The sequence below is a fragment of the Ictidomys tridecemlineatus genome, chromosome 1 (genome assembly GCF_052094955.1).
Source record: "Ictidomys tridecemlineatus isolate mIctTri1 chromosome 1, mIctTri1.hap1, whole genome shotgun sequence".
Classification (NCBI taxonomy): domain Eukaryota; kingdom Metazoa; phylum Chordata; class Mammalia; order Rodentia; family Sciuridae; genus Ictidomys; species Ictidomys tridecemlineatus.
Genome location: NC_135477.1, coordinates 186,930,457 through 186,957,664, shown reverse-complemented (window position 1 = coordinate 186,957,664; position 27,208 = coordinate 186,930,457). Strand labels below are relative to the sequence as shown.

The 27,208-nt window shown below is 37.2% G+C and overlaps 1 pseudogene; it reads right to left on the bottom strand.

Moving 5' to 3' along the window:
* Positions 1 to 17,135: 17,135 nt before the first annotated feature.
* Positions 17,136 to 17,977, bottom strand: LOC144367243 (olfactory receptor 14C36-like; annotated as a pseudogene).
* Between the last annotated feature and the right edge of the window lie 9,231 nt (positions 17,978 to 27,208).

Below are 27,208 nucleotides of genomic sequence, written 5' to 3'. Positions count from 1 at the left end.
ACTTTATTCTCTGGGTAAAATGAGAGGCCAAAAATAAGTGGTAACACTTATAAAATCAAATAACCTGCACAGTTTCAAAGATGCTAAGAAACGTGTTTTGGACATTTGTACAGTCAAAAATGTCTAGGCCATTTTTTTCATATATTTGATAGTTGATTGTATATCATCTTCCTAGAAGTGTCTGTTCAGGTCCTTAGCCCATTTATTGATCGCGTTATTTTTATTTTTTTTTTTTGGTGCTTAGCTGTTTGAGATCCTTATATACCCTAGAGATTATTGGTTTATCTGATGTGTGAAGAGTAAAAATTTGCTCCCAGAATGTAGGCTCTCTATTCACCTCATAGATTGTTTCTTTTGCTGAGAAGAAACGTTTTAGTTTGATTCCATCCCATTTATTGATTCCTGGTTTTAATTCTTGTGCTATAGACATCTTATTAAGGAAGTTGGGGCCTAATTTCACATGATGGAGATTAGGGTCTACTTGTTCTTCTATTAATTCTTAGGTCCTTGGTCCATTTTTTAGTTATCTTTTGTGCATAATGAGAGATAGAGGTTTAATTACATTTTGTTGCATATGGATTTCCATTTTTCCCAGCATTATTTGTTGAAGATGCTATCTTTTCTCCAGTGCATGATTTTGGCACCTTTGTCTAATATAAGATACTTGTAATTTTCGTGTTAGTATCTGTGTCTTCTATTCTGTACCATTGGTCTACCAGTCAGTGTTAGCGCCAGTACCATGCAGTTTTTGTTACTGTTGTTCTGTAGTATAGTTTGAGGTCTGGTATAGTGATACCACCTGCTTCACTCTTCCTGCTAAAGATTGCTTTAGCTATTCTGGGTCTCTTATTTTTCAAGATGAATTTCATGATTGCTTTTTTTCTAGTTCTATGAGGAATGCCATTAGGATATTTATCAGAATTGCATTAAATTTGTATAGTGCTTTTGGTAGTATGGTTATATTGATAATATTAATTCACTTATCCATGAGCAAGGAAGATCTTTTCATCTTCTCAGGTTTTCTTTGATTTCTCTCCTTAGGGTTCTGTAGTTTTATTGTATAGATCTTTCACCTCTTTTGTTAAGTTGATTCCAAAGTATCATACTATTTTTTTAAGAGAAGTTAATTTTATTGAGTTAAATTCAAAAATAAAAATTGGTAGAGTCAAGCAAAGGTAATTAATTTCAGAAAGTATCATTATTTTCCAGAATGAATATGCGTCCACAATAATTGTAGTTTAATTAATCCGTATTCATTGTTATTTTTTATATATTTTCTTTTATTTTAAATAAACTTTAAAAATGCTTTTACTTTCTCCCTTTCCTTTATTGTTTTTGAGCAATCCAACCTTACCCCATAAATATGTACAATTTTTGCATGTTAATTATAAACTAAAAATTAAAAATACTAAATAATTAAAACCATTTACACCATGCCAAAAAAAATACACATACACAATTTACTCAGTTTATGAAACTAGATAGCTTTACAACTCACAAAAGCTGTGTCCGTGGGGTGTGTGTGTGTGTGTGTGTGTGTGTGTGTGTGTAGTTATGACTCATGGTGCTTTCCAGGGTTTTTTTATATATTTTTTATTATTAGTTGTTCAAAAGATTACATAGCTCTTGACATATCATATTTCATGCCTTTGATTCAAGTGGATTATGAACTCCCATTTTTTCTCCATATACAGATTGCAGAATCACATCGGTTACACATCCACGTTTTTACATACTGCCATACTAGTGTCTATTGTATTCTGCTGCCTTTCCTATCCTCTATTATCCCCCCTCCCCTACCCTCCCATCTTCTCTATCTACCCTATCTACTGAAATTAATTTCCCTCCCTTGTGTTTTGTTCCCTTTCCCCTCAATTCCTCTTATATGTAATTTTGTATAATGATGAGGGTCTCCTTCCATTTCCATGCAATTTCCCTTCTCTCTCCCTTTCCCTCCCACCTCTCATCCTTGTTTAATGTTAATATTCTTCTCATGCTCTTTCTCCCTGCTCTGTTCTTAGTTGCTCTCCTTATACCAAAGAAGATATTTGGCATTTGTTTTTTAGGGATTGGCTAGCTTCACTTAGCATAATCTGCTCTAGCGCCATCCATTTCCCTGCAAACACCATGATTTTGTTATTTTTTAGTGCTGAGTAATACTCCATTTTGTATAAATGCCACTTTTTTATCCATTCATCTATTGAAGGGCATCTAGGTTGGTTCCACAGACTAGCTATTGTGAATTGTGCTGCCATGAACATCTATGTAGCTGTATCTCTATAGTAGGCTCTTTTTAGGTCTTTAGGGAATAGTCCAAGAACGGGAATAGCTGGTTTGAATGGTGGTTCCATTCCAGGCTTTCCATGGAATCTCCATACTGCTTTCCAAATTGGCCACACCAATTTGCAGTCCCACCAGCAATGTACAAGTGTACCCGTTTCCCCACATCCTTGCCATCACTTGTTGTTGTCTGACTTCATAATGGCTGCCAATCTTACTGGAGTGAGATGGTATCTTAGAGTGGTTTTGATTTGCATTTCTCTGGCTGCTAGAGATTGTGAGTATTTTTTCATGTACTTGTTGATTGTTTGTATGTCCTCCTCTGAGAAGTGTCTGTTCAGGTCCTTGGCCCATTTATTGATTGGGTTATTTGTTTTCTTATTGTTTAATTTTTTGAGTTCTTTGTATACTCTGAATATTAGGGCTCTATCTGAAGTTTGAGGAGTAAAAATTTGTTCCCAGGATATAGGCTCCCTATTTTCCTCTCTTATTGTTTCTCGTGCTGAGACAAAACTTTTTAGTTTGAGTGAGTCCCATTTGTTGATTGTTGTTTTTAAATCTTGTGCTATGGGTGTCCTATTAAGGAATTTGGAGCCCAACCCCACAGTATGTAGACTGGATCCAACATTTTTCTTCTATCAGATGCAGAGTCTCTCTTTTTATATAAAGCTCCTTGATACATTTTGAGTTAACTTTTGTGCATGGTGAGAGGAATGGATTGAGATTCATTTTGTTGCATAAGGATTTCCAGTTTTCCCAGCACAATTTGCTGAAGATGCTATCCTTCCTCCATCGCATGCATTTAGCCCCTTTGTCAAAAATCCAATAGTTGTAATTTTGTGGATTGGTCTCTGTGTCCTCTATTCTGTACCATTGGTCCACCCCTGTTTTGGTACCAGTACCATGCTATTTTTGTTACTATTGCTCTATAGTATAGTTTGAAGTCTGGTATAGCTATACCACCTGATTCACTCTTCCTTCTTAGAATTGCTTTTGCTATTCTGGTTCTTTATTTTTCCATATGAATTTCATTATTGCTTTATCTATTTCTACAAGAAATTCCATTGAGATTTTGATTGGCATTGCATTAAACCTATAGAGAACTTTTGAAAAAATCGCCATTTTGATGATGTTAGTTCTGCCCATCCATGAGCAGGGTATATTTTTTCCATCTTCTAAGATATTCTTCTATTTCTCTTTTTAGGTTTCTGCAGTTTTCATTGTATAAATCTTTCACTTCTTTTGTTAGGTTGTTTCCCAGGTATTTTTTAAGGATGTTGTGAATGAGGTGGTTGTCCTCATTTCCATTTCAGAAGATTTGTTGCTGATATACAGGAATGCCTTTGATTTATGCATGTTGATTTTATATCCTGCCACTTTGCTGAATACATTTATTTGCTCTAGTAGTTTCTTTGTAGACCCTTTTAGGTCTGCTATGTATAGAATCATGTCATCGGCAAATAGTGATAATTTAAGTTCTTATTTTCCTATTTTTATGTCTTTAATTTCTTTTATCTGTCTAATTGCTCTGGCCAATATTTTGAGAACTATTGAATAGAAGTGGTGAGAGAGGACATTCCTGTCTTCTTTCAGATTTCAGATGGAATGCTTTCAGTTTTTCTCCATTTAGAATGATGCTAGCATGAGGCTTAGCATAGATAGCTTTTACAATGTTGAGGTCAGTTCCTGTTATCCCTAGTTTTTCTAGTGTTTTGAACATAAAGGGATGCTGTACTTTGTCAAATACTTTTTATGGGTCTATGGAGATGATCATATGGTTCTTATCTTTAAGTCTACTGATGTGGTGAATAACATTTATTGATTTCCATATATTGAACCAGTCTTACATCCCAGGGATGAATCCTACTTGATCATGGTGCACAATTTTTTTGATATGTTTTTGTATCCACTTCGCCAGAATTTTGTTGAGGATCTAGGTTCATTAGAGATATTAGTCTGTAGTTTTCTTTCTTTGAAATGTCTTTGTCTGGTTTTGGGATCAGGGTGATGTTGGCCTCATAGAATGAATTTGAAGAGCTCCTTCTTTTTCTATTTCCTGTAATAACTTGAAAAGTATTGGTATTAATTCTTCTTTAAAAGTTTTGTAAAACTCTGCTGTATATTCATCTGGTCCAGGGTTTTTCCTGACTCAATCTGGGCAAATCATATGACTTAAGAAATTTATCGATATCTTCACTATCTTCTATTTTATTGGAATATAGAGTTTCAAAATAATTTCTAATTATCTTCTGTGTTTCTGTAGTGTCTGTTGTGATATTGGCCTTTTTCATCCCGTATGTTAGTAATTTGAGTTCTCTCTCCTCTTCATTAGAATGGCTTAGGGTCTGTTGATCTTATATATTTTTTTGAAGAACCAACTTTTAGTTTTGTCAATTTTTTCAATGGTTTCTTTTGTTTTAATTTCGTTGATTTCTGCTCTGATTTTAATTATTTTTTGCCTTCTGCTATATTTGCTTTTGTTTTGCTCTTCCTTTTCTAGGATTTTGAGATGAAGTGTGAGATCATTTATTTGTTGATTTTTTTTCTTTTTTGAGGAATGAACTCCAGGCAATGAATTTCCCTCTTAAAACTGCTTTCATTGTGTCCCATAGTTTCCAATATGTTGTGTCTGTATTTTCATTTATCTCTAAGAATTTTATGATTTCCTCCTTTATGTCTTCTGTAACCCATTGATCAGTCAGTAACATATTGTTCATTTTCCAGTTTATGAAGGATTTTTTCTTCCTTCTTTTATCATTGAATTACAGTTTCATTCCATTATGATCAGATAAGATGCATGGTATTATCTCCACACCTTTATATTTACTAAGGGTTGCCCTATGACATAATACATGGTCTATCTTTGAGAAGGATCCATGTGCTGCTGAAAATAAAACCTATATCCCCTTGATGATGGTTTACATATTCTATATATGTCAGTTAAGTCTAGGTTATTAATTGTGTTATTGAGTTCTATAGTTTTTTTATTCAACTTTTGCTTGGAGGATCTGTCCAATGGTGAGAGAGGCGTGTTGAAGTCATCAATAATTATTGTGTTGCAGTCTACTTGATTCTTGAACTTGAGGAGAGTTTGTTTTATGAACGTTGCAGCACCATTATTTGGTGCATACATATTGATAATTGTTATGTCTTGTTGGAGAATGGTTCCTTTTAACAGTATGTAGTGTCCTTCTTTATCGCTTTGGATTAACTTAGGTTTGAAGTTGACTTTATTTGATATGAGTATGGCCACTCCTACTTGCTTCTGAGGGCCATGTGAGTGGTATGATTTTTTCCAACCTTTTACCTTCAACCTGTGTATGTCTTTTCCTAGCATATGAGTCTCCTGAAGGCAGCATATTGTTGGATCTGTTTTTTTTTTAATCCAAAATACTAGCCTATGTCACTTGATTGGTGAGGTTAAGCTATTAACGTTTGGGGTTACTATTGATATATGGTTTGTAATTCCAGTCATGTTTATGTATTTATTTATTTATTTTAATTTGGCTTGTTTTTCTCTTTGATTATTTTTAACCCCCCTTTACTGAGTCACCTCCCACTGTTGGTTTGGGGTGCTGTTTTTCATTTCCTCTTCTTGTAGTGTTTTGCTCAAAATTCTTTGCAGTGCTGGTTTTCTGGCTGCAAATTCTTTTAATTTTTGTTTATCGTGAAATATTTTAGTTTCATTGTCAAACCTGAAGTTTAATTTTGCTGGGTACAATATTCTGAGTTGGAATCCATAATTTTCTAGCGATTGAAATACATTGTTCCAGGATCTTCTCACTTTCAATGTCTGTGATGAAAAATCAGCTGTTAACCCAATTGGTTTACCCCTGAATGTAATCTGCCTCCTTTCTCTTGTAGCTTTTAATATTCTCTACTTGTTCTGTATGTTAGATATCTTTATAATAATGTGTCTTGGAGTTGGTCTATTATGTTTTTGTATGTTTGGGGTCCTGTAGGCTTCCAGGATTTGGCAATCCATTTCATCTTTCATGTCTGGAAAGTTTTCTAAAATTATTTTATTCAACAGATTGTTCATTCCTTTGGTTTGGACCTATATACCTTCCTCTACCCCAATAACTCTTAAGTTCGGTATTTTTATGGCATCCCATATCTCTTGGATGTTTTGTTTGTGGTTTCTTACCAGTCTTTCTGCATTGACTATATTCTTTTTGAGTTGATAAACTTTGTCTTTATTATCTGATGTTCTGACTTCTATTTGATCTAGTCTACTTGTAATATTCTCATTTGAGTTTTTTATTTGGTTTATGGTTTCCTGCATTTCTAGTATTACTGTTTGATTTTTAAAAAAATTTCTAAATCTCCTGGTAGAGTTGATTTTTTGCTTCTTGAATCTGCTTATGCAATTCATTTTCAAAGTATTCTTCCATTGTTTGGACTTGCTGTCGAATGACTTCTTTAATATTCCTTTCCATCTGAGTCAGGTATGCCTTGAGTTCTTTCTCTGTCCATTTTTCTGATGCCTCTAGGTTGCCTGTAAATTTAAGTTTTCCTGCATTGTTTGAAATCCTTTTATCCCTTGTTCTTTCATGGTGTTCACATAACTTTCCAACTCTTTTTAACTGCTGTGTTTCTGTTTTCTCCTATAAATTTGTTTTGGTTTTGTATATCTCTGTGGTCTCTCCTTTGTGGTGTGGTACTATGTCTAGAGATGTTGGGCTTTATTGTAATTTAAAGCTGATTCATTCATTTCATAAAAGGCTTATGGATTCTGTAGGCATATAGTGATCTGTTGTTTGGTCTTAGGACTTTATGTTTAGGTTGGGTGCTATGATGTTATGAAGGTTAGTATGTCTTGGCTACTTTGGAAGATTGCTCTACTGAAGGGGGATATTAACAGGCGAATGGATCAGGGTATTTGGTAATAGCTAGGTACTTAGGAGCCCTATAGACAGCCTTGAAACATTCACCTATTTGTATTTAGAAAATTACACCTAATAAAAGTCGTAATGCTTGGGATAAAAGTTAGGGGAAACAGGAAGGAAGAAGTCTTTAAAGAGAAAGAGGGAGAGAAAAATAGGTAGAATGAAGGAAAATGGAAAGAACAATAAATATTAAAAAGGTAAAAGAAAAAAATGATAAATGAAGTCTTAGAGTTCTATTTTCTTCTCTTCCACTAGGTGGAGCTGTGCCATCCGAGCCCAGCTTTTGCCCTCTATGTGCCAGCAGCAATCCCTGTAAGGTAGCTCCTCTTCCCCTACTGGGCGTCTTTCCAATCCTGTTAGTCCAGAGCTGTTTCTCTTCTTCAGCCCCTCCCCCCTTCCTCCTGCCACCCAGCCAGGCCCAGCTCACCAGAGGCGATATCCACAGATCTAGGTACACTTGCAGCCCCCTGAGTGCCCTATTTTCTGAATGACTGAGCACTCTCTCTGTTTGCCATTCATCCAGACCCAAGGTTGTGGAGTGGGTGATCTGGGAACCGTCAGCTTAATTTACCTGGACTCCTTCGGTGGCCATGTCCCTGGGACCTGGCGGCAAGGGCCTTGGCTCTCACTGCTGGGGGTAGAGGGAGTTGGAGGTCAGGGTTCCCCTCTGCTTCCCTTGGCCCCTACAGGCAGACCCACAGAGCTCTGGGGTGAGATTTTTGAGGCAAATCCGCTGGGAAGGGATACTGTCTGCCAAACTCTGGTGACATCAGCTCTCTGCTATGGCGGGCTCCAGACTCCTTGCCGGACTGTCCGATGGAAGGGGTGGGTCTAGCCTGTCTTTGATCTGACCCAGACTCGGTTTCAGTTCTTGGTCCACTGTTTCATGAAGGTGTGGTTAGAAACCTCTTCAAATAGTCTGTAAGCCGCGCAGGGTATCTGGAAGTGCTGAAACGCCTCCTTCTGCGCTGGTCACCAGACAGTTGTGGCCTGCTCCTCAGCACAAGGTGGCCAAGATTCATTCATCTGGGGCAAGGTGTCACCTCCGATAATGCCAAACTCCAAGCCTAGATCTCACTTCAGCAGAATTTTGCTGGGAGTCTCTCAGCAGGGAGAATCCAAATGTTCTGATGGGTCTCTCTGTCCACGTGGCTGAGGAGGTACTGAAAATGCTGCCTTCTGGTCTGCAGCCATGTTGAGTCAACTATTTTTTTTTTTTAGATTATTGTGAATGGGGTAGTTTTCCTCATTTTCTTCTCAGAGGATTTGTCACTGATATCCAGAAATGGCTTTGATTTATGGGTGTTGATTTTATATCCTGCTACGTTTCTGAATTCATTTACTAGTTCTAGAAATTTTCTGGTCGATTCCATTGATGTTTATAGCAGCACAATTCATAAGAGCTAAGCTGTGCCAACCTAGATGCCCTTCAGTGGAGGAATGGATAAAACATTTGGCATATATACACAGTACAATTTTACTCAGCATTAAAGAGAATAATACATTTGCAGGTAAATTGATGGTGTTGGAGAAGATAATTCTAAGTGAAGTTAGTCAATCCCCCCCAAAAAATGCCGAATGTTTTCTCTGATATAAGGAGGCTGACTCATAGTGGGGTAGGGAGAGAGAGCATGGGAGGAATAGATTCACTCTAGATAGAAAAGATGGATGGGAGGAAAAGGTTGGGGGCAGGGGATTAGCAAGAGCGGTAGAATGTGGTGGACATCATTATCCAAAGTACGTGCATGAAGACTCAAATTGAGTGGCAACATTCTTTATATATAAACATAGATACGAAAAATTGAGGAATACATGTGTATTAAAATGTTAATACAAAAATAAAAAGAAAGTACATGTATAAAGGCATGAATTGGTGTGAATGTACTCTGTATACAAAGATATGAAAAATTGTCCCCTATAAGTGTAATAAGAATTGTAATGCATTCCACTTTTGTATATTTAAAAAATAAAATCAATAAAAATAAAAACAAACAAACAAAAATAAATAAAAAGAATAGTATTTAAAAGAAAAACAAAAGAATGTCTAGGCCAATGCAATTGCTTATGCCCCCTTGTATTCACCGTCAGGGTGTGCGTTCCCATGGGAAGGGGCAGCTCCTCAGGCCTGTCAGTGGGTTAGAAGGGCCTTGGTTAATGCAGGTTTGGAAATATTCAGGGATAGGTCTTTTGCTTTTCTTCAAATTTTCTAGGTAAACCAATTCTAAGTCATTTGAATTCAGGATACATATGCTCATCATTAATTATAAAATGACAGTGATGCAGAATATGTATTATGTGATGTTAACTTGGTTAGCTTAACAAAATAAACACCACAATGAATTAATTGACAGATTTAATTCCTTGATTGCTTAAAATTTGTGTCTGGTAAATAAAAGAGAATTAAAACACATGTCTGTCTAAAGAAGAAAAATATCTATGTGTTACCACATTCAAGTTAACCACAAAAGTTATGACTGATTAATGAAGAAATATATGGAGACATTATTCTCACTACTGGAAACACTAGTAAGTGTGCATGTTCTTCTCTGTGAGAATCAAAGCAAACACAGAGTGTTCACATTATCCATTTAGAAGAAATGTACTTCCTTGTATCTCCTATTCCATACATGATCATTAACATTTCCTGATTAATTTTACCTTATTGAAGCAATTTAATTTTAGGTCATGTGTGTCTCCAGGCCCTTTCCCAGATGTGTGCTCTCGGACAGCTCAGGCAGCAAACACATTCCCCCAACCTTAACAAAACCTTAAGACAAAGTGTTCCTTCCCATCCTTCTTAATAAAACTTAATTAACAAACAGTGACTATCAAATCCTGCCCTCCTTGCAGTCTCAACATGCCTTCATATGATAACACACCTCAGTTTCAGCATGACTTCAGGAAAGCTTAGCTATGGCAGACATTCCTGAATCTAGCCTATGATTTTTAATCTTTTTAGTTTCTGCCTAACATAGATTTTAGGGATATATTCATACCTAAAAATTTCAATAAGAGATTGAGAAAACAGCATGTTCTTTTGGCTGTTATTTTATTCCTGCTTCTGTAGTTACATAGGACATGAAAGCTGTAGAAGTGTCCTACTGTACATAAGCCTCATATTTACCAGACTATTTATTTTCACAATGAATCTCATTAATGGCAAAATTATTATGTGTTACCAATAATGAAAACAAATTAGAAAAACTTAAAATGCCAAGGCAATTTTTTAATGAACTTTTTATTACAGTGTTTTACTTACATTATTCAGTCTGACTATGAGAAAGGCTAGCAATAAACATCATCTCAATAACGGTTTCAAGATGGTCTAATCCTTGCAGCTGAAGCATGGCCTCCATCTGGATACCCCTGAGTGGATGAATGGAGAAACGTGTGAAATATAGTCACAAAGAATTTTATTCAGGATGAAAAATGGTGATATGCTATCGCTTGAAGCTGGACACAGACTGGTGGAAGGGAGGTCATTGTGTGGGATAAAGTGGACCCAGAAAGCAGACACCACACACTCAAACACATTTGTGCAAGTTGAAAAGCAGGTCTGAGGGAAGAAGAGAATGGGGTGGTGTCACTAAAAACATGGAGGCTTGGGAAACGAAGACAGAAAGAAGTGTCAGGGTGGCCACCCAGCCAGTGAGAGGATGGGACTGGTCACTGGCCCTGCCATATCACAGTGGGAAGCTACTAGAGAAAGCAGGTGGGGTGAGGTCTCAGAAGGACTGGAGAAGAGGAGGATGACATGCCTAGCCACAGGAAGACTAAGGTCTAAGGAGGTTGCTCAGCTTTGATCATCACACATTTGACAGAGGGATCACGTTAACATGGCGTTCTGTCTAACACATACGGACACTATATGCAACTTATAGAATGTCTTGAAAATTCAGAGCAGTTCTCTACCCAGCATGACTCTTTTCAGTTGTAGAAGAGACCAGACAGAATGACTTATACTTCACATAAGAGGGCAAATCTCATGACTCAGACAATGATATCCCAGCTGTTTTCTGATGTGTGAGATCCCTAAGCTATCATTGTTTTTATTCAGTTTCTGGCACACACATTATTGCCTTCCAGCCAAGAGCAGTTCCTGCTTCTTGCTTGCTTTGTCCAATCAGTATTGCACAATTGACCCATTGCTAGTCCTGGAAATGGTTCACGTTGTCAAAGTCTCTACTAAAAATCATGATGTAAGGCTGAAATGTTGATATGTACTTGAATAGGACACTGAGGGTGTGTTTTTGGTCTTACCAGGTGAAAGAAGTTTGTATCCAATAGCCTGTACTAAATTATACTGGGAAAAAAACAACTTCCCATATCAGAGAGCCCAAAAAGTTCTCATTATTTTATTTTCCTTGGTGCACAGTCACCCTGGTAGAAGACTGTAGGTCTTTCCCAGATGGCTGGCAACAAATAACAGTTTCTGTACATCATTGTCAGGGCAGCAATGGCCTTTCTCAGCAGAACCCAGCCTAAGATTCATGGGGGTTAAAGTTTGCATTTTGGCTCAGGTGAGGAATGTGCTGGAAAGCTGGGACTCTGGGTGTTCATGGTTCCATGGAGACTTATTCCCTCAGTCATTGCTCATGATTGTGAGTTGGTACTGATGGACAGATACTGACACAAGGACAGCAGGAGCCAACCCAAGAGAGGGCAGTGTTTCTGAGGTCAGTGTGTGTTGGGTGCAGCATGTGAGTGAAGGTGGGCTCCTTGACACAGCCTCCTGCTTCCCCGTGAGTCTGCCACCCCGGTGCATGGAGACATGAGGGTGGTCGGTGATTTTCTTGCTGTGGCCGTGAGCTTGGCCATTGGTTTCCTGAAGTGACATAGAAAGTGGAATAAGGGAACCTCCCAGGGAGACTCCCACATCACTGTTCAAGATGGCACTCATTCTTTTTATGCTAGCTCATAGTTAGCACCAAAAAGAAGAGAATCAAACCAAGTGAATGGCTGTTAGGCAGTAAGGAGCTCAGATATGATGGTTTTAAACCTCGTGACAATGACAAATGCTCCCCACAGGGAAGAGACTACAGTTTTAGAAGAGGCTGCAGAGAAATGTGGTCTTTGGGTCCATTTGACTCTGGGTTCATCAATTGTGGTTAGCTAGCCTGTCAGTGAGATCCTGACGTGTGCCCTGTGGACTCCTCCTTCAGACTTAAACCTAAGCAGTCATCCTGGAAATGACTACAGGCTGCCAAATCAGGTGAACTCAATCTGGATTCTGTAAAGGACATTGCAGAGCCAATGTTCACTGTCATGCAGAGGGAAGCCTTCCCAGGGTCTTGGGACACCAGGCAGGCCCCCTCCCCAAGTGTAGTTGTTGATCCTGGTTCCTTGGCTGAGTGCTCTTTCTCATGGGTAAGCTCTTTGCTTTGCTGCCCTCCTGTTTAATACTTTGCATGGATCACGGTGTTTTTACCAATTGGAGTTCTTCTTTCCTGTCACTCTTGTCATCTTGTTCTTAATGTTCCTACTTTCTCCATGAAAAAGACACATGTGGTTTGATTTGACTCAGGATTTGCCTAAAACTGTCAAGCCAATGTTGTGCTTGTCCTTATTTCTCTTTGAATACCACTAAAATCCACTTATTACTAAGATTTGGTGGCGATGTATTTATTTTCCTAACTCCATTCAAACATGAAACAGCATTTTAGATGAAAATACCCCAGGTGGAAGTAACCACAATTCTGTAAGGCCAAGTAAGTAAAAGCCAGAATGGAGTGTGACTGCTGAAGTAACGTGGGCTTTTTGTAGACTTTAGCCACTTCTCCAGATTTTCTCAGAATTGGAACTTAGGGAAGGACTGTGGATGTCAGTGTACAAAATTCAAATCTTCCATCTGGGAATCTCAAGTAAACTCATTAGTTGGGGTTTTCTGCTTATCTTTAGTTCAGTTTTCTGATCTTTCTACTTAAAGTCTCTCTCCTAAATACCAACTTTGAAAAGTGAGGCTCACACTGTGCTTTTAGACAATTCTAAAGTGGTATTTTTACTAAAAATAAATTACTTGCATTTCCACAGGGACTGGTATGTTGTCCCAGCCACTGAGCAAATGTTACTTCCTGCTCCTAGACCAGGAAGGGGTAGTTCCCAGAGATCGCTTCTTAGATTCACATCAATCCATAAAATATCTAGGACTGATATGGCCTTGAATATTCCACTTTCATCATAAGAGATGTGACTAAGGTAGGAGAAAAGCTCACTTCCAGCTTAAAAATCAACAATTTGACTTCTGAAAGTAAGTTCTGCACCCCATCTTTTATCCTAGATCCTATACAATTACAGGTTTAAATAAGGCTTGCTAAATTGGATGAAAGTGCTACTGATGCCCCAAACACCATAAAATGTTTAACCTGATGAGTAGACTGAGCTGAACACATGTTAGTTTGACAGAGCAAATCTGGACATGATGCAGGATTCCTAAGATGGAAGAACATCCTGTCTTACTGGGAATCTTATCTCCTACAGAAGTCTGTGGACTTTCATGCCATTGCATTGGGACCAGTATCTTCAAAAAAGTGGGAGCAATTTTCCTCATAGGAAATCCACTTTGGTTGGTACATTAGAAAGGAACCTTTCTGTCTTTGACAGGAGCATGATTGGCTGCTGGACCAGGTGGAGATGATTCTACTTCTCTGCTGTTGGTGTGTATCTCTGATTTTTGAAATGTTGAACAACTATGTTTGCATCCATAAAATTACAAAAATTAGAAGAACATCTAAAACTTTGTATTGATCTTTATGTAAATATTGATCTGCACAGATGATTCAGCGAACACCGGTGCATATCTGAATTGGTCACTTCCATCCCTGGGTTTATTCTACACTCCAGCTTTGTGTCACCAGATGCACTAACAAACTGTGGGGGTCCTGTGAGTTCTTACTCAGAAAGCAGAATCAAGGGACTGGGTCTGAGTCTCAGTGGTAGAGCGCTCGACTAGCATGAGCAAAGCTCTGGGTTCGATCCTCAGTGCCACATATAAATAAAGGTATTGTGTGCAACGACAAATAAATAAATAAATAAATAAATAAATAAATAAATAGATAGATAGATAGATAGATAGATAAATAAATAAATAAATAAGGAAAGAAAGAAAGCAGCATCAAAAAACCAGAGTAACTTGAGCATTTTCTCTGGAAATTCATTTGCTCCAGTAAGTGAGGCCATTGTGAGCTCATCAGTTCTCAGTCTGCTCCCAGAAAATTGCTCAACAAGCCATGCTGCTGAGACTTGCCCCTTGCACCCAAGAGTCCAAACTCAGAACCTGTGCCTCTGTCATTCCCAGTCTGAGCCTTCACATGGCCAATTTCACCAAGTCACAATGACATTACTTATCATTCTATTTAAAATCCACTAAATCACATGCTTAGTAACTTTTTTCATATCAATGTCTGTAAAGGTGGTATTGTCTCTTGACGCAGATAATTTAATAAATAACATGATCACATGTGATTACCTGCTGATTTGTGAAGTAAGACAGCATGTTTGTTATGAAGTAGTAAATTGGGCTGAGGATGTGGCTCAAGGGGTAGCGCGCTCACATGGCATATGTGGGATGCTGGGTTCGATCCTCAGCACCACATAAAAATAAAATAAAGATGTTGTTTCCACCGAAAACTAAATATAAATATTAAAAAATTCTCTCTCTCTCTCTCTCTCTCTCTCTCTCTCTTTAAATAAAAAAGAAGTAGTAAATTGATAATGAATCAGTAAGCACCAATCTTTATTGAATGCATAGTGATGCAAGGCTGTTGGCAGTGAACTAATAGAATTTTAAACAAGGTGTACTGATAAATGCTAGGTTTTTGTTTTTGATTTAAAGACCATGTATATGAGAGAGAAATGATTTTTAAAAAGATTAATTTTAAAATAAAAATCTTTTCATTAACATTGATTATTTTAATATAAGATTTAACCTAGTTATTAAATGAAGCAATAAGGTATAAGCTGCTTAATATACCTGAGACAACTCTGATACAGATTTAGATATGTACACACAAATGTTTTATTCAGTTAAAATTCACATAAATAGGTTGAAATATTATGTGCAGATACTGAAATTGGAATTCATGTTTCATGGCATGGCCTGTTTTCAGAACATTAGACTGAATATCAGCACAAAATAATATTTCATATTTTCATCTTCTTTAATGTATTCTGAATAATTTGATAATCCCAGAGAAGAATCATTGAAAATAGATTAAAACAATCCCTTATTTTATATGTGAAAGAAATATCTTAACAATTAGCTGCTATTATTATCTATTTTTCTTAGCTGACCTCTTTTTTTTTCTCCCTAAGAACTTATCTTCAAGGTATTGCATATTTTAACATCAGATATGGGATTCCATATAGTCTTTGTACCAATATTTTGTTATTTGCATTTCGTTTGCAATCAGCTTTTTTGGTATAATACATCTTGAAACACAAGTTAAACATCCAATGACTTTCACCAAGATGGATGTCTCTCAATAGGACTGGTGTATGCTATTTAATTTTTTTAAATTTATACATTAAAGTTAAACTTAATTTGCTTGTCACCTCAACTCATGTAAGTCTTTTAATGCCACTTATTAATATTCAGTAGGTTATAGTTGTAGAGGAAATGAAAATGTAAAGGTGGAGGTTGCAGAATTCATCTGTGGTGCTCTGAAGGGTCTTCTGCTCTAGGAGGGATCATTGGAGCAGGGAGAACAAGTCTTCATGGACACAGGGAATGGAATCTGTGTTCTGGTTGGATCATGTGACAGCAGATTAAGGCTTCCTGCTGATTTTCTGGGTGCTCATGGGTATTCCCTTGTCTGCAAACTTTAAGAGATGCTGTTATTCATTAATCATATATATTTAGACTTTTGTATTTTCTTAGGTAATAGATATATTTATATTTTTTCCCTCTTTTTCTTATTAGTGAACTTCTGAAAAAAAACTGTTCTCAGAATTTGGAGTTTGATGCGTTGCCTGCAATATAAATGAACTCTTTTGTTTCTATATTTTTATATTAAAATTTCTAGATACATTGACAGTGAGTATATGTCACTTGCAATTAACAACTAACAAAACACATACCAGTTAGGCCACTAAAATACTTCAAAGCAATAAGCTGTGTGAGAGGATGAAAGACTGCACAAAGACATTAGGTCAGATAATTAGTGTCTGTCATTTCATTTTTATCAGACATGGCAGAGTCTTAAACATTACAGAATTAAGTTACATCGTAGAGGCAATCATCTAAATGCTCACCTGCAACTTAGACCCAAGGTTTGGTTCCCATCTCTGGGTCAATCATGGACATAAAAACACACTGGCAGCCAACATAGCCTAGGAAGGCAATGTGGCTTCCCCAGGGGATAGATTTGACTGTCAAGATAAAGGGGTTGGTAAACATAGCCCTCTGTTTACTTCATGGACAAGGACTTTCCTCTTGTTCTATGTTCTAAAAGGAGAGAAATGTTACTATGATTTCCTTTACACTTTGATTTTAACTTCTTTTGGATTTGATTTTTGAGTATTTTCAATGTATTTAAATTGACACAATTGTGTACCAGAGACCTTCCATATTTATTTCACACATCATTAAATGAGATCACAAAATATGATCAAATTATTTCAGATTGTTCTCATGATTAATTTGTAAGATTTGCATCTGTGACATTACTTGATAAAAGTATGACAAACTATTTGATGAATCATAAACAGATATATTCTCAAATGATTATAGCACACAAATTGAATTGTACTCATTCAATAAAGATGCATTTGCTAACATTATACATTTTATGAAGAATAAATAGAAATGATGGTGTAAATTAAAACAAAAAATATTTTATAAGTTGAATTACCCAGGACTCAATAAGGTGAACTTAGAGTAAGCAGTATGACTTCTGAAGCATAGCTATGAAGAACATGATCTCTGATTAAGAACCTCGAACAGTGAAATTAGGATAATGCTGAAATGCATCATTTCCCAGAGAACAACTGTCTTCCCATTACTCTCCTCACAGCGTCTTTTACCTGATGGTTCCTGAGACTGTAGATGAGAGGATTCAGGAAGGGAGGAACCATGGTGTAAAAGGCAGAGACAACCATGTCCTGGAGGGTGTCAGAGGTTGCTGAAGGCCTCAGGTACACACCTGCACCAGAACTGAGGAAGATGGACACCAAGAGGATGTGAGGAGTTCAGGTGGAGAAGACCTTCTCTGGGGCTCTGGTGGGAAATTTCAGCACAGCAGAAAATATTAGAATGTATGACATGGCAATTAAAGTAAAGCAACCACCAGCAATTGCCACAGCAGAGATTAAAAAAGGACCATGCTGCTTGTGGTGTCAGAGAAGGAGAGCCTCAGCAGAGAAGGGACATGACAGAAGAACTGGTGGACCACGTTTGACTGGCAGAAGGACAGCTGGAATGTGTTCCCAGTGTGCACACCTGTATACAGCAGACCACTGAGCAGGGTGGCCAGGGTCATGTGGACACAAATTTGAGGATTCATGATGAGCGGGTACTGGAGTGTCTGGCAGATGGCCACATAGTGGTCCTAGGCCATGATGGTAAGAAACAGAAGTTCAACACATGCACAGAAAATGACCAGGAAAATCTGTGTTGCACAGCCAGCCACTGAAATGGTCCTGTTACATGTGATAGAGTTGACACAGGCATTGGGGGCAGTAATAGAAATGTAGCACCTGTTCAACATGGACAGCTTCCTGAGGAAGAAGTACATGGGTATGTGCATGTTCTGGTCAGCAGTGGTGACAGTGATGATGAGAAGATTCCCTACCAAGGTACCCAGGTAGATCATTGAGAATACTGTGAAATAGAGGAAACTCAGATCCTAGCCATCAGGAGAGCCCAGGAGGAGAAATTCAGTTACCATGATGGATTGGGCACTTGCTGGAAATTCTGGTTGTCTGGGAAGATAAAAAGATAAAGTGCAAAGAAAACAGAATTAATGCAATTACTTTATATATTCATATACACCATGTTTTCTTGTATTTTCCAATTCGTTTCTCTGCAGAGGAAGGTCACCCTTGGTTTTCTGATATGATTCCTTATTTCAGAGCAGAATGCACCTTCCAGTGCAGGTGTGGAGTTCTTCATCCCAGGCTCTGGGCATGACCTGCAGGGCTTGTCCTCAGATTCCCATCAGGCCTCCCCTGACCTCCTGAGACTCCCTGCTGAGCATGTGACAATGTTTTTCTTTTTAAAATGATAAATACAATTTCAACATTATTTTGCCATTTTTTCCACAGTAAATAATTCAAAGTATGATTAGTAATTCCTCTTGTAATTTTCTAATTATTCTTGTATTGTCTCTCAAGATTTACAACTTACTGTTTTTTTTTTTAAGGAGAGAGAGAGAAAGAGATTTTTTAAAATATTTACTTTATAGTATTCAGTGGACACAACATCTTTAATTTATTTGTAAGTGGTACTGAGGATTAAACCCAGGACCGCACGCATGCCAGGGGAGTGTGCTACCATTTGAGTCACATCCCCAGCCAAATTTTCTAATATTTCTACATAGGAAAGTCTTCATTATATAAGAGTATTTATCTCCATGAACATGAAAATATTTTACTCAAGAGGAAAGCATCTCAATTATTCAAACTTTCCCATTCCAGGGCTGCAGGTCAGTGCTGTGGTAAACTGAGGGGATCTGACTGCACCTAGATTCTCCTGCAGTCCCCCACTCTCCCTGCTGCTCCCCAGAATGGGGTGGTGCTTAATGCAGACCACACAATCTCAGATTGGGATCTGGTCCTGTTCCCATGGGGCTCTCTTTTTCTCTCCAACAGATCAGTATGAGGTGTTTAAAGCTCCAGATTCTAGCCCAGCTGACATTCTCCTAAACTTTTATTTTTTTACCTTAATGTGTTTTTACTGTGTATACAGCACCATGATGTTGATTCCTTTGTCTAGACAATAATTTTTTATTTTCTTGTTGATACTTCTATTTTAATCCTTTCCTCCAAATGTCATGATTATACAAAATGATACTGACTGTATACCCTATAAGGAAGATTTTGTTCATATTTATAGCACTTCTGAAGCAGCTCAGACTGGTTCAATCCCAAATCACCAAAATTGTCATTTCTTCAGCCCTCTGAAAACCTGGGTCCACCTCAGCACTATGCCAGGTTAACCACACTCACCCGTAGAAAATCGATCTTCATCATGAGTTTGTCTGGCCTTTACTTAAAATTTGTGCCCCCCAGCGTCAGGGGTGTGTGCCCAGACACAGGTAGGTTGGTGTTAATTTTACAGTTAATTTCAAGGACCCCTACTCAGTCTAGCTGCTATCTCTTCCTTGCCCTATTCCGCATTTCTCTCTGACACAAACCTGAATCTCACACGTCAGTGACCCCCTTGTTCATGCCCTAGAACTTGCTGACAGAGGCCGTTTACTACTGTGACATAATGATTTCATTTTTCCCATTACTATGTACTCAACTTTAAAGGAGGCTCAAATGCAACTTTTCCTCTGAAACCCTCTTCATAGCTTCTAATTATTCTTCTATTTCTCTGTAATGTTAGAAATCGACATGTTATTCTACCTTTCAGTAAATCAGTATGATTTATCCCCCAAATTACTGTTGCAAATTCCTTGATTTTTGACCATGTATTGCTTAAAGTTTTATTCTCTTAGTTGCACGTGCATGACTTCATATGTACTACTTAATAAAAAATGCAATGTAGCATAATTGTCTAACTGCTAACATGAAATAAGTTTTTATTTGACTTATTTACAAATGAGTAACTCCTAAATTGTTAAGCCCTTCTTCACATGTCTAAGAAATACAGTGTACCTTCTTTTGAAATAACTCACCATTGCCTGTGGGCATAACATATTTTCAAATTAGGTAATCTTTCCACAATTATTTGTTAATGATTCATAACATGGCAAAATCTGCTCTAGATACTGGGTTTTACTAAAAGAAGTAAATTATCATCTTTAAAACATAATTTGAGTACTGTGAAGAAAAAATAAAATGGTACATATGTAAAAAGTTAAATAAACATGAAAATTTTTGAAAGTGATATGAGACTAATCAGGTTTCTTTATGGAAATCTGCCAGGTTTTTCACATTTTATCCTGGATTCTGGGATCTCCAGGAGTTTTTGTTCACCACCTCAAAACATCCTGTCACATACAGATGGGACATAAACATGGGTTTAAATTTAAAAGTTGCATAGAACTATAGAGACATTGTCTTTCTTCTTAAACATGTTTTAATTTTTTGTGTTTTTGGTGCTGAGTGTTGGACCCAGAGTCTGGTGAATGTGAGGCCAGCACTCCATCAACTGTTATATGTCCCTAGTGCTTTTTTTTTATTATAGTTTTTAACATTAAACCACCTCCTGCTTTTCTTTCTCCAATAGAACTTAGAAAATTCTCCACAACTAGTTTGAATTATATGAACTTACATCATGTCCTCTTTACTTTGTGTGATTTAGGTATAGTTTGATAAATTCTTCTCCTTCAACTTTCTTTTTTTTTGTATGCCAGTCAATATTAGGAAACTTCCAATTATGGATAACTGATGCAAAGTCATGTATAAATAAAATAAAATAAATTTACAAAGCACCACATATATTTTTACATAGGCCCTGACACAATTTCAGTAGATACTAAAGATATGGTGACTTTTTGAACCTAAATTTTTAAAATAACAATATGGCTTTAAATTGCATAGACTGACCTTAAAATTTTAGTATGGTTCAGTATGACTTCCTCATTTAAGGGGCAAAAAATACCTATAGAAAAGTCCCTATTAAAGACAATAAGATGAAGGTATAAATAACAGAAAGGGTTGGTAGAAGTGAGAGTCAGTACAATGTGTATGAGGAGAACTAGCATGTTTTAACTCCAGGAACATAAAGATAGACTGCCCAGATGCTTTCTCTGGAAGTGAAGAGCCAGGAGTTTTCATTTTTTGCATTTCTCTTGATAGTGTTTCAAATAATTATTTAAAATGATTAAATATATGATTTAATTTGATTTCATATGTGCTAAAAATTATTTGGTTTGAAAGAACCAAGAATTAATTATTTCTAAATTACATTTTCCATATTAGGAAATTGATTAGTATCTTTGATAACCTATTGAGGAATGCTGAGGTACATATAATATGAAAATCAAAATAAGTTTACAAATGTTACACAACTTGATATTTATATTGATACCACCAGAAACACACATCCTTATAGTCATACCTAATATATACTCTGTAAAAAATGTTAAGAATATGATTGAAAAATTGGGCACAGTGACACATGCTTGTAATACAGCAGTTTAGGAGGCTGAGAGAGGAGGATGGTAATTTCAAAGCTAGCCTCCCATCTTGTCAAGACTGTGTCTCAAAATAAATAATAAATAGAGCTGGGATGTGCCTCAGTGGTTAAGCATCCCTGGGTTCAATCCCGGAAACCCCAAAAACAAGAAGTAACAAACTGGATAAGTGAAAAAAATGTATTTGTGATCAAAAGAAAGGGGAGAGATTAATGTTCAAAATGTTCCTATGAAAATTGTATTTTACATTAATATCTTATTTCCCACTGTTATTGACATATGTGCATGTTTATCAGTTGTATAAAAACATTCCTATCTACCTACCTATCCTATACCATATTTTGCATTTTGTTCTTGTTATCTTAATGTGAATGTGTTTATTTTTCTCTGGAATATTGCAAGTATACTATTAGTAATAGTAATCTGAAGAAAAGAATTTTAAACCATGCAGAATCAGCATGAAGAATTTTTAATAGTAATCTAAAGAAAAGAATTTTAAACCATCCAGAATCAGCATGAAGAATTTTCACACACTATACTAGCATACACTGTACAGACGTCCCCAAGGTCCCTGTGTTCTCATTGCAGCAGTGGCAATCACTCCAAAAACCATAGTTCAGATTTAAGGACTCTCCATGCATGATGTGTTCTTCTCAGAATTAAGAAACCTTTCCCTGGACTAGCTGACTCTTTGGATGACACTGTAATTTGCTGAACAGAATAAAAGTGAAGCTCAGATGCTGCTTATTACTCACTCCTGAGTGTCACTTGTTGTCAACATGGAACAGAACCATGTCTCCCAATGCTTCTCCCTTCAATGGTGTCTGCAGCCAGGGTGAATCTGTCCAGTCAGCACAGTGCCATGTGGGATGTAGGGAGCTCAGTCAATTCTGCTTTATGTGAACATGGTGCCTGGTTGAGCCCAGAGCTCAGCCTGCAGAGACAGCAGGAGGCCTGAGCATTCCACCAGGCAGCAGCACCTCCAGAGCCCAGGAGATAGGACCTGTCCATGTGCCAGCATGGACAATGGAACTGCTCTGCCACACATTGCTGTAAGTCATTACTGAGAAGTGAATAACACTGAAAGACTGATGATTCTCTCTGTGTGTTTTCATCTCTGTCCTCCTCTACTCATTATAAATTAAGGGTGTCTGTATGGATCAGGTAACATTAAGGCTGTTGAGCAACTCTCACTTGTAAGTCGGAAACATCTCACTATCTTAAGTTCAACAGAAATATTTCTTATCATTGACATGAAAATCACATGACACAAAGTTTACCTTTGTGACAGTTCATGCTTATAAATGTAGTGATATTTACTACATTTCCAAGTTGTAGAACATCCAACTACAACTTGTTCCCAGATACTTTTATTACTTCAGATGAACCATCTACTATGTTACACATGGTCTTTCAGACACTAGAAAACTCTAAGTATATTCTGTACCTTTGAAATTATATATTTGTGAAATTTCATATAAATAAAATCATTCAATATATGTTCTGACTTGACTTACCCTAACTTTTTCAAAATCATTCCACCTTGGACAGGCTTCTTTTTTTCATTCCTTTGGATGAAAGACATTCTGTTACATGTATATTCCATAGATCTTTAAATCAACACATCCATCTGTGGACTTATTTATCCTCCATCTGGTAATATAATGTGACTGATTTATTGTTTATTATAAGTTTGGCCATTTGATCACCTCTGGTATACATTCTGCAGTCTATGTGATTATGATGAATAACTGTATCAGATTTGCATGGCTGTGACCAAAAGAATTAGTTTTAAAAAAACACCCACAATAAACAAAAACCAACCCAGATTTGGGAAAGCATACTGTGTCTCAGGGGTTCAGAGTTTTAGTTTATCTTCAGCCATTTTCATGACTATAAGCCCATTGTGGGGGCACACTGAGGACCAGCACAGCAGAGGGAAGATGCTCAGAATATGGCTTTAGGTAAGCAAAGATAGGGAAGGGGAAAGAGGTTTGGGGTTAGGGTTAGGGTTAGAGGAAAGCTATCAGGGATTAATCCCAGTGGGCCACCTCCTCCAGTAATGTCCCAAATGCCTAAAGCTACCACCCAATTTGTTCAAATTAACATGGGTTGATTAGGTTGCAGCTCTCATAACCCAATCATTCTACCTTTGAAAATTCCTCCCTGATAGAAAGGGCAACAGAAAAATTAGACACTAATATTGAATGCATATACATGTCTGTATAACCAATGTGATTCTGCAACCTTTACACTTGGAAAAATGAGATATTATACCCATTTATTAAAAAAAAATTCTTGTGTGAAAACAAGATTTTATATATCTGAAAGAAACACTCAAGAATGGAGAAAAAGAAAAGAAAGAAAGAAAATTTCTGCCCCAATACAGGAACTTTTTGAGATACCTCACATCCCATCCATAATGTTTCAACCCCAGACCTCTAAAACTCATGTCCATTTCACAATGCAAAATTAATTTAGCCCATCTCTAAGTGTCTGATAGTCAAAACAATTCTAGCTTTATCCTAAAGTTTGATTCAAAAATCTCACCTGAAACTGAAGGTAAAAATCTTGGTTGTGAGCCCCCATAAAAATCAAAAGCAAGTTACATGCATCAATATCCACTGTAGAACATAAATTTTCTTATTCCAAAAGGACTTAGTAGGGCTGTGGAAAGAATGGATGGTGTAGAGGAAATATAAAACCAGCTGAGAAAACAACTCCATCTATAAATTCTCATGTAGCAGCTAGGACTCTTGACTCTAAGACAATATTTCCAAAAGGCCTGGTAATTCCTGCCCTTTAGCCTTGCCAGTTGCAGAACACAGGGCTCTCTTTGCCTTTTCTTGGCAGAGAGTTTATGCTGCTAGTAACTATTAATTTCTTGGGATTCCTTGCCAACTTGGGCTTCACATTCACAGCTCCACCTATTCACCCTGTCAGGGGGAGTCTGTAGGGCCTAGAATATGCTACAGTTCACTTGGGCTATCAAGCCTTTCTTTTAATTGATGGTGGAAGGCATCATGACACATTAATTTGGGCACACTACATTCCTTCAGAGATGGCACAAAGTAAATGATGCTAAAGTCTGATGCCAGCTCACACCATAATTGGGTCCCAAAAATTAATACAATGGTGGTTTTTGAATGTCTTCCATGCTTAGCATGGTAAAACAGCTTTCTGTGCCCTCTGTGCAAGCAGGGTGGCCACAAGACACTTCTCAAGGGAATTTTCCTTTCCACATCCTTTTATGTGCAATAAGTATTGTCCTACAAATGAATTAGATGCTCTCTGCTCTTTTCTTATTGAAGAGGTATGAAATATTTGGCAACTCTTTAGGACCTACAGTCTGTTTATAACCACTCATTCTTTGAACCCAGCTTTTAAAATTATCTCTTTAAAACTCTGATCAAATCTGGCTTTTAACTCTACTGATACAAACAACTGCTTTCTTGCAGTTGATATAGTATTCTAAAGGTATTCAATAATAAATATTCTAAAGGCTTTATGAAGCTGGGCAAAATCCCATGGTTCTGGCATAATATTCTCAGTCATGAATGTTATCTTAAAAGTCTCTATAGAATAAGTTACTACCTTGCCTTGTTGATTGCTAATCTTTCATCATACTTCTATGTACTGGGCTAAGGTTTTCTCTTCTTCAGCTTTCATCTCACAGACACTGACACACATAATCATGGGAGATGGTGATGTGCATTAGGTTTTTGATTGCCTCATGGTTCTGGTGTGCTGCTGCACTGGAAACCTCTTGAACAAATACACAGTTGAAGATCCTCCAGTTGGTGACACCCAGCCTAAGGAAAATCAGGGCAAAAGCTCAGAGTTATCAGTCTGAAACTTGAAACTGAGATATTATTTCCCAGGGATAGGGGATTCTGAGCATAGAAAGATAACAAGAATCACAATGTCTCCTTGGTGTTGGGAGCTTAACACCTGCCTGCTTTGTTGAACTTTCCCACAAATAACCTTTTGATGACAAAACCTGTAAAATAAATGTGCTGAGCCAGCTCTGGGTCACTAAACTCAATCAGAGATGAGATTCCCGCCTGAACCCGGCATTCTCTGTAAAGGTTTTTGTGTGTTTTTTAAAAATCTATGTTCATCCCTGTCTGGCATCTGAATTAATGGCCATGCAGGTGGCAGCACATTGTCACAGAAAAGATTCTAACAAGTACTCTTACATATTGTGTCCTTATTAGAGTAAACCTAATATTTCATGAAAACTGGCTATCTAAACAGACCTAATATTTCAGAAAAGCTGGCTATCCAAAATATATCTTTGACATAATTGATATTACTATAAAAATATGTTCCTTGGCTCATGACAATACACAAAGTAATTTTTTTTTTTTGCCAATCTGCATGTGTTCCATAGCTCACCAATTGATGGTACTTTGCATTATTTCACAACAATATGAGCTATAAAGAAGTCCTTATATCAACATTTGTTTCTTTATCTCCTTTGACTCAAGGTATTTCAAATAAAATATAAATTAAATATACAAAAATGTACCCCAAACGACACCTCTCAATAGGACTGGTGATTAAAGTTTAATTTCTTTCCAAAGAAATTTATCTGTGAAATTTAAACTTCATTTATGTGGCCACCTCAACTCATGAAAAGCTCATAAATTTAGATTCAGTAAGCCATAGTTGAAGAGAAAATGCATGTAAAAGTAGAGTTTGCAGAATTTATCTAGGATTCTCTGAAGGCCCTTTGTTCTAGCAGGATACATTGTAGCAGTGAGAACCAGAAGCCTAGACATAGTGTGTGGGAGGAGCCTCAACTCTGGTGGATCATGTTAGAGCAAGTTAAGCCTTCTGCTTCAGGCAGCCCTGAGGTGCTCATTGGCTCCTACTGCAAGTATTCCCTTATCAGAAATTTTTTTTAAAAATGCCTTTATTAATCAATCACATATATTTAGGCTTTCATATTTTCCTAGGTAATAAATACACTTTTATTTTTCTCCACATTTTCCTATTAGCGTATTGGTGAACAAAATTGCTTGTTTAGATTTTGGAATTGAGTACACTGACTATTTTTTGTATAAATATTTTTTTCCTCATTTTATTATATCAGTACTCCTAGGTAACTTGATATTGAGCATATGTCAGTCATAATTAACAATGAACAAAACACATGCTAATGAGGACACTAAAATATTTGGAGAGAAACAACTCATGTGAGATGATGAGCTGCCACAAACTGGGCACAGGGGGTGCACACCTGCCATCTCACACATGAGGAGGCTGATGAACATTGATCACAGGTTTGAAGCCAGCCTCAGAAACTCCTGAAATCCCTAAGCTACTTAGCAAGACCCTATTTTCTGTGATTAAATGTGGCTCATTAGAAATAAATCACTGATGGGCTGGGGATGTGGCTCAAGCGGTAGTGCGCTCGCCTGGCATGCGTGCGGCCTGGGTTTGATCCTCAACACCACGTGCAAACAAAGATGTTGTGTCCACCGATAACAGAAAAATAAATATTAAAAAAATTAAAAAAGAAATAAATCACTGGGTGAGTCTTGAAGTAGGACATTAAGTTTATTAGATGGTGGGTAGGAATGGCAGATAGAAAGTCAGCTCTGTATCCTTCAACCTTTTGCAGAAGGTAGGGTACATTTTTATAGCCCCAAACTACAAACTACCAGTAAGTCAAAACCATAGTAACATGGAGAGTGGGTAGGAATTACCCAGAGTACAGTAAGCAGCCCAAGA